General features: G+C 40.9%; 1 pseudogene; it reads left to right on the top strand.

Moving 5' to 3' along the window:
* Positions 1-6,014: 6,014 nt before the first annotated feature.
* On the top strand, positions 6,015-7,126 carry LOC119525880 (annotated as a pseudogene).
* Positions 7,127-7,670: the final 544 nt, after the last annotated feature.

Genomic DNA, 7,670 nt, shown 5'->3' with positions numbered 1-7,670 from the left:
AAGGGAAGGTAGCTCAACTAAGCTCCAACTGTGGTTTTAATTAACAAATTTGGACTTCTGAATACAAGCTACAAGCACAGATAAACCCAGAGCAAGTAGGAAAGGAGCCCTGAGGTCTCTCCCAGCAGAGAGGAGGTGGGGCTGCTGGAAAAAAAATAATAAACAAAAACAGGGTTTGGGGGATGGATGAGCTCAGAATACTGGAAAAGGGCTGTGTCCCAAGAAAAGGGGCCCATAGAATCAGGTAACAACTCCGGCTCTGCAAAACTGGGAGTTTGGGGACTGGCAATGAAAAGGGGATTTCTTCCTTTTTTCTTTTTTTTCTCTCATTCTAAGTAGTTCATTACAGAAATCCTCAGGCATTTTCAAATGTCAGAGGTCACCCAGGCAAGGGGTGGACTCAAGATAGAGAGACAAAGGAAGAGTCAAGTGAAAGAGATAATTCCCCACAAGGTATATCTTCTCTAAGAAAAGGAGGACAGGCCCAACTCAAGTGGCTGCACTTCCTCAAAGAATTCAGACCCTGGGGCCTGGGTAGAAAAACAGAAACAGCTTAAGCTTGGCTTCTGACTCACCCTAGGTCCTTGGCAGGGAAGGGGTCTGCTGAGAATTAAAGGTCCCACACCTCTTTATGCCGGTGGGAGCTGAAGGCTGACAAGTGCCACCTGCTGGACAGGATAAGAAAAGCAGAGTCTAGAGCCCTCAGAGAAGAGTTTGACAGTCTGCTAGATCACATCCTTAAGGAAACTTGATACTGATTACATCCTCCTCCTAAGTCCTGGACCTGTCTGGTCTGGGAAGATTGGATTGGGGAAATCAAGGAAACCAGATGTCTCGACAAAAAAACTTATGAGTTACACTTGTGAAAACAAAGGTATGGCCCAGTCAAAGGAACAAATTTATACTTCAAATGAGAAACAGGAGTTGAAACAACTAATTAAAGAAGTTCAAACAAATATTCTAAATCAAATCAATGAGCTGAAGGAAAATGTGGCAAAAGAGATGAAGGATACAAAGAAGACACTAGGTTACCACAAAGAAGAATTCATAAGTTTGAAAAAACAAATGGCAGAACATATAGGAATGAAAGGCACAATACTAGAGATGAAGATCACAATGGGGACATAAAACAAGAGGTCTGAAGAGACAGAAGAAAGAAATCATAAACTAGAGAACAGGACATCTGAAATCCCTACACAAAAAAGAACAGATAGGGAAAAGAATGGATAAATATGAGGAAAGTCTCAGGGAATTGAATGAAAACATGAAGTGTATGAATATACATATAATGGGTGTGCCAGTTTGAATGTATTGTGTCCCCCAAATACCATTATCTTTGATGTAGTCTTGTGGGGCAGACATTTTGGTGCTGATTAGATTTGCTTGGAATGTGCCCCACCCAGCTGTGAGTGATGACTCTGATGAGATATTCCCATGGAGGCATGGCCCCACCCATTCAGGGTGGGCCTTGATCAGTGGAGCCATATAAATGAGCTGACTCAAAGACAAGGAACTGTGTGCAGCTGTGAGTGACGTTTTGAAGAGGAGCAAGCTTGCTAGAGAGGAACGTCCTGGGAGAAAGCCATTTTGAAACCAGAACTTTAAAGCAGATGCCAGCCACATGCTTCCTAGCTAACAGAGGTTTTCTGGATGCCATTGGCCATCCTCCAGTGAAGGTACCCGATTACTGATGTGGCCTTAAGACTGTAACTGTGTAGCCAAATAAACCCCCTTTTTATAAAAGCCAATCCATCTCTGGTGTTTTACATTCTGCAGCATTAGCAAACTAGAACAATGGGTGTCCAAGAAGTAGAAGAGAAGGGAAAAGGGGCAGAAACAACAATAGAGGAAATAATCATTGAAAATTTCCCATCTCTTATGAAATACATAAAATTATGATCCGAGAAGCACAGCAGACCCCAAACAGTAAAGATCTGAACAGGCCTATGCCAAGACACTTAATAATCCAATTATCAAATGTCAAAGACAAAGAGAGAATTCTGAAAGCAGCAATGCATCAGATACAAGAGAAGCTTGATAAGATTATGCATAGATTTCTCAGTAGAAACCATGGTGGCAAAACAGCATTTAAATATATCTTAAATGATATATTTAAGACACTGAAAGACAAAAATTGCCAGCCAAGAATTCTATTTCTGGTAAAACTTTCCTTCAAAAATGAAAGAGAGTTTAAAATATTTTCAGACAAACAGACACAGAGAGTTTTTGAAGATACCTGCTCTACAAGAAATACTAAAAGGAGCACTAGAGACAGATAGGAAAGACAGGAGAGAGAGGTTTGGAGACGAGTGTAGAAATGAAGACTATCAATAAGGGTAAAAAGACAGAGAAAAAAATTAAAATAAAACAAGATATGACATACAAAATCCAAAAGACAAATTGGTAGACAGTAGATATTATGTTGAGTGAAATTAGCCACAAACAAAAGGACAAATACTGTATGGTCTCACTAATATGAACTAACATTAATGAGAGAACCATGAGAGTTAAAGTTGAGAGCACAGGTTATCAGGAGTTAGAAAGAGGGTACAGATCAGACATTTGATACTGAAGAACTACAGAATGTTCAGCAGGATTGATTGTATAGATCCAGAAACAGATAGCATAATACTGTGTGATGGTAGCACAATATTGTAAGTGCTCTGAGCAAAGATGAGTGTGAATACAGTTGAAGGAGGAAGGCTAGGGGCATGTATGACACTAGAAAGAAAGATAGAAGATAAAGACTGGGACTGTATAACTTAGTGAAACCTAGAGTGGTCAGTGATGGTGATTAAATGTACTAATATAAGAATGTCTTTTCATGAAGGAGAACAAATGAAGGTCAACATTGCAAGGTGTTGAAAATTGGATGGTAAAGGGGAAAAATACAATTAATGAAACTAGAATCTATAGTTAGCAGTAACATTGTAGTGTGCTTCCATTAATTGTAACAAGGGCAATATACCAAAGTTAAATGTCTGTAAGGGGGTAATATAAGGGAGTAGTATGGTATTCTTGGTGGTGGTGGTGGTGTTTGACCTTTTCATCTTATTTTATTTTCTTCTTCTATCTTTTATTTTTTCTTCTTCATTTTCTCTCTTGTTCCTCTTTCTTTGAGGAAGAAATGGAAATGCTCTCATATAGATTGTGTTGGTGAATGCATAACTGTGATTGTACCAGGAATCATTGTTTACTTAGGATGGATTGTATGGTGTGTGAATAGAACTGTATAAAAAATAACAGAAGGATACAAGTGCTGGAGAAAATGTGAAGAGAGAAATGTACCTAATCATTGTTGGTGGGGAAGTAGAATGGTGCAGCCCATCTGGAGGGTAGTGAGGGTAGTTCCACAGGAAGCTAACTAGGGTTGCCATATGGTCCTGCAACCTGTTATTGGGTATATACTTGGAGGAACTGAGAGTGGGGACACGAGTTGACATTTACCCACTGGTGTTTGTGGCAGCAGTATTCACAATTTGCAATGGATGGAGGTGGCCTAAGGGTACATCAACTGATAAATGGAATGGTGAACTGTGGTGTATACATACCATGGGATATTGAGGGACAGCAAGAAGAAATGAAATTGGGAGCTATGCAACTAGGTGAAGGGAACTTGAGGACATTACGTTGTGCGAAATAAGCCAGAAACGAAAAGACAACCATTATAATGCCTTGCTATTATAGACTAATAATAAAGTACAAACTCTGAGAACTGAATCTGGGTGCATTGATTATCAGGGTAAGGCTTATGGTAAAGGTTCCTAGATTGTAAGCTCTTAAAGCAGTCACATCTATTCATGAATTGTAATGGTTATTTCTAAATTCTGAGATGCTGAGCTGTTTGTGTGTGACCTGGTTGGTCCCTGGAGCTTCAGGTGTCTGTGTGGCACCTGGGACTTGGAGCCAAAGTTTGGCAGCTGTGAGTGTTGGCATTGCCCCATACAGCTACTGTTAAAGAGGCTGAAAAGGAGATCAGATTTCAATTGGAGATATGAACAAAATGGACTCAGTTGAGACTGGCGTAGATCGAACTAAAGGGTAGAGAATGATATTGACTGTGTTTTAAAACTTCAGTCTCCATGTAGGACCATAGGAAGAGATGTTTATATGGTGCAAAATCAATATTTTCTGTAGTACACTATACAGTTTAACTTGTATGGTCAGTTTCCTCAAACACCATAATTATATGGAGCCTTGAATAGGGAGTGAGATCTGGTTGGTTTGTGCAGGTTAGTACAAAGCCCCAGTACATCCCAGAACAATTCTGGCAGAGAACGAAGATGTATTTGCAAAGCCCCCTTGAGAGTCTGTGGGAAAATGTGGAAACACTAAACATCTCAACCTGGGGAATTCCTGATATTCTTGCAAGCACTGCAGACCATCAGTTTAGTAGGCCAAGCCCTCAATCTTAGGGTTTGCCCTTATGAAGCTTGCTACTGTAAAGGAGAGGCTAAGCTGACTTATAATTCTGCCTAAGCATCACCCCCAGGGACCTCTTGTTTGCTCGGATGTGGCCTCTCTCTCTGAGCCAACTTTGCAAGAGGACTTGCTGCCTTCCCCCCCAATGTGGGACATGACTCCCAGGAGTATAGGTCTCCCTGGCAATGTGGGATGGGACTCCTGGGGATGAGCCTGGACCCAGCATTGTGGGATTAGGAAAGCCTTCTTGATTAAAAGGGGGAAGAGATATGAATCAAAATAAAGTTTCAGTGGCTGAGAGATTTCACATGGATTGGGAGGTCATTCTGGAGGTTACTCTTATGCATTATATAGATATCCCTTTTTAGTTTTTAGTTTATTAGAGTGGCTGGAAGGAAATATCTGAAACTGTTGGACTGCAATCCAGTATCCTTGATTCTTGAAGATGATCTTATAACTATATAGCTTATATAGTGTGACTGTGTGATTGTAAAAACCTGTGGCTCACACTCCCTTTATCCAGTGCATGGACAGATGAGTAAAAAATGAGGACAAAGTTAATTGAAAAATAGGGTGGGATGGGGGGATGGGATGTTTTAGTTGTTCTTTTTACTTTTATTTTTATTCTTTTTTTTTGGAGTAATGAAAATGTTCAAAAAATTGATTGTGGTGATGAAGCACAACTACACAATGGTACTGTGAACAACTGATTGTACACTGTGGATGATTGTATGGTATGTGAATATATCTCAATAAAACTGAATTTTTAAAAAATGAATACTATAGTTTAAAAAGAAGATTGTTGTTTCCTACATGTCCCAATGTTATCTGTTGGGAACTGAAGGGAGGGTGGGGGGGTCTGTTCTCTGAATTCTTATAGCTTCATCCAGGGAAGGAAAGGGAAGGGATATACCTATTAACTATATGCCAGGCAGTTACATATCTAATGTCATGAAATTCTCAAAACAAACCTGTAAGGTAGATATTAATTTATCCATTGTATACATAGTGATAGTAGCAATAGTAAAATGAATTGAGCACTTACCACATGCCAGACACATGGTTATGCAACTTACATGCATTCATTCATTTGACCCTAGAAGGCAATATCCCCTTTTTACAAATGAAGAAAATGAGGATTAGGGTGACTAAATGACCAGGTCAAGGTTATACAACTAGTAAATGGCAAAGCTAGGACTACAGCACAGTTTTGGATAATTACAAATTTACAATCTGTAGGGAGGAATAGACATGTTAGCTGTGCCATCAGAGAGGTTTATTCTCCTAGCTGACTGAGATTTGGCTGGAATGAACCAATTCTTTGCATAGGTCCATGACATATGGTCCTTCAGGTTATGCAAGGGCATGCATTTAAAGGGGTGTCATTTGCATCATAGATATGGATTTTTCATATTTATTACAACACGTTTTTTGGCAGATAGCAGTGATGTGTTTTGTTCTATCAAAATCAATTGATTACAAGAGCCAAGAATGAGAAGAGTTGAAAATTTAACCTACACACCCAGGCTCCTGTCACTTTGTTTTCATGACCTTCCCACCTGTCCTGCTTGCTGCACAAAACACCTTCCACCATGGCCACTTCAATGAGTTCCCACTTGAACAAAGGCATCAAACAGGTATACATGACTCTGCCCCAAGGTGAGAAAGTCCAAGCCATATGACTGGATCGATAGCACAAGAGAATGACTACAACACAAGACCTGCATCCTGGAAAGTGAACCCAAGTGTATAGAAGAGCTGCCCGAGTAGAATTTTAATGGTTCTAGTACTTTTCAGTCTGAAGTTTCCAACAGTGACATGTATCTCATGTTGCTGTGTTTCAGGGCCTTTTGCACAAGGATCCCAACAAGCTGGTGTTCTGTGAAGTCTTCAAGTACAACCAAAAGCCTGAAGACACCAATTTAAGGCACTCCTGTAAATGGGTAATGGACATGGTGAGCAACCAGCAGCACCCCTAGTTTGCAATGGAGCAGGAATATACCCTCATGGGGTTGGACGGACACCCCTTTGGCTGGCCTTTCAATGGCTTCCCTGGGTACCAAGGCCCATATTACTGTGGTGTGGGACCAGACAAAGCTTATGGCAGAGACATTGTAGAGGCCCACTTCTGGGCTTGCTTGCAGGCTGGTATCAAGATTGTGGGAATAAATGCCTTGGTCATGCCTTCCCAGTGGAAATTCCAAATAGGATCCTGTGAAGGAATCGACATGGGAGATCTTCTCTGGGTAGCCAATTTCATCCTGCATTGGTATGTGAAAGTGTTCATGTGCTAGTGACTTTTGACCCTAAGCACATTCCTGGGAACTGGAATTGTGCAGGCTGCCATAGTAACTTCAGTACCAAGGCCAAATGAGAAAAGAATGGTCTGAAGTACATTGAGGAGTCCATCAAGTAGCTAAGCAAGTGACACTAGTACCACATCTGTGCCTATGATCCCAAGGAAGGCCTGGACAATACTCAGCACCTGACTGGATTCCATGAAACCTCCAGCATCAGCAATTTCTCTGCCAGCATGGCCAAATGTGGGGCCATCATCCACATTCCCCAGGCCATTGGCTAGGAGAAGAAGGATTACTTTGAAAACCATTGTACCTCCGCAAACTGTAGCCCCTTTTGGATGAAGCCCTCATACACATGTCTTCTCAATGAGACCAGCAATGAGTCCTTCCAGTATGGGTTCTAAGTGGAATAGACTTCTAGCCATCAAACCCCTCCAAGTTCTTCATCCTGCTCCCACTTTTCCTCTCTCTCAATTGTCCTACTAACTGTAACTCAAAGGGCAGAATATCAAGGTCTTTTTTATTCCTCATGTCCAGGTAATAACTCTTGATTTTTTAGGCTAGGATAGACGGGTCAAGTCTTAATCTCTTCACATTCACCCCACTCCCTTTTAGGTTATCATAGAAGTTTGCAACATTGAGGAAATAGTGAATTAGTAGGGAGAGGATGTTAGGAAAACATAACTACTGCTTCCGTTTAACCAGGTGTGTTTGTCCAGTAAGCCATCTGGATAGAGAGTATCTGTGTTTGTGAAGAGAGAACAGGACATTTTCTGTGAGTTTAGCTGAAGGTGAAGCTGGCCTGACTTGCTCTGTAGTTATCTGAGAACACACCTCCCTCCCCCTTTTGGTGGGAATGTCCATTTTGTGAAAAGATTATAACCAACTTTCCTTTTGAAGTGGGAATTAGTAGAGAAGAAAGGGTAAGGGAGATTAGGAGAAAAATGC

This window comes from Choloepus didactylus (genome assembly GCF_015220235.1).
Source record: "Choloepus didactylus isolate mChoDid1 chromosome Y unlocalized genomic scaffold, mChoDid1.pri SUPER_Y_unloc1, whole genome shotgun sequence".
NCBI lineage: Eukaryota > Metazoa > Chordata > Mammalia > Pilosa > Megalonychidae > Choloepus > Choloepus didactylus.
Note: the sequence above shows the minus strand (reverse complement) of the source record. Positions and strands in the feature narration are given on the sequence as shown.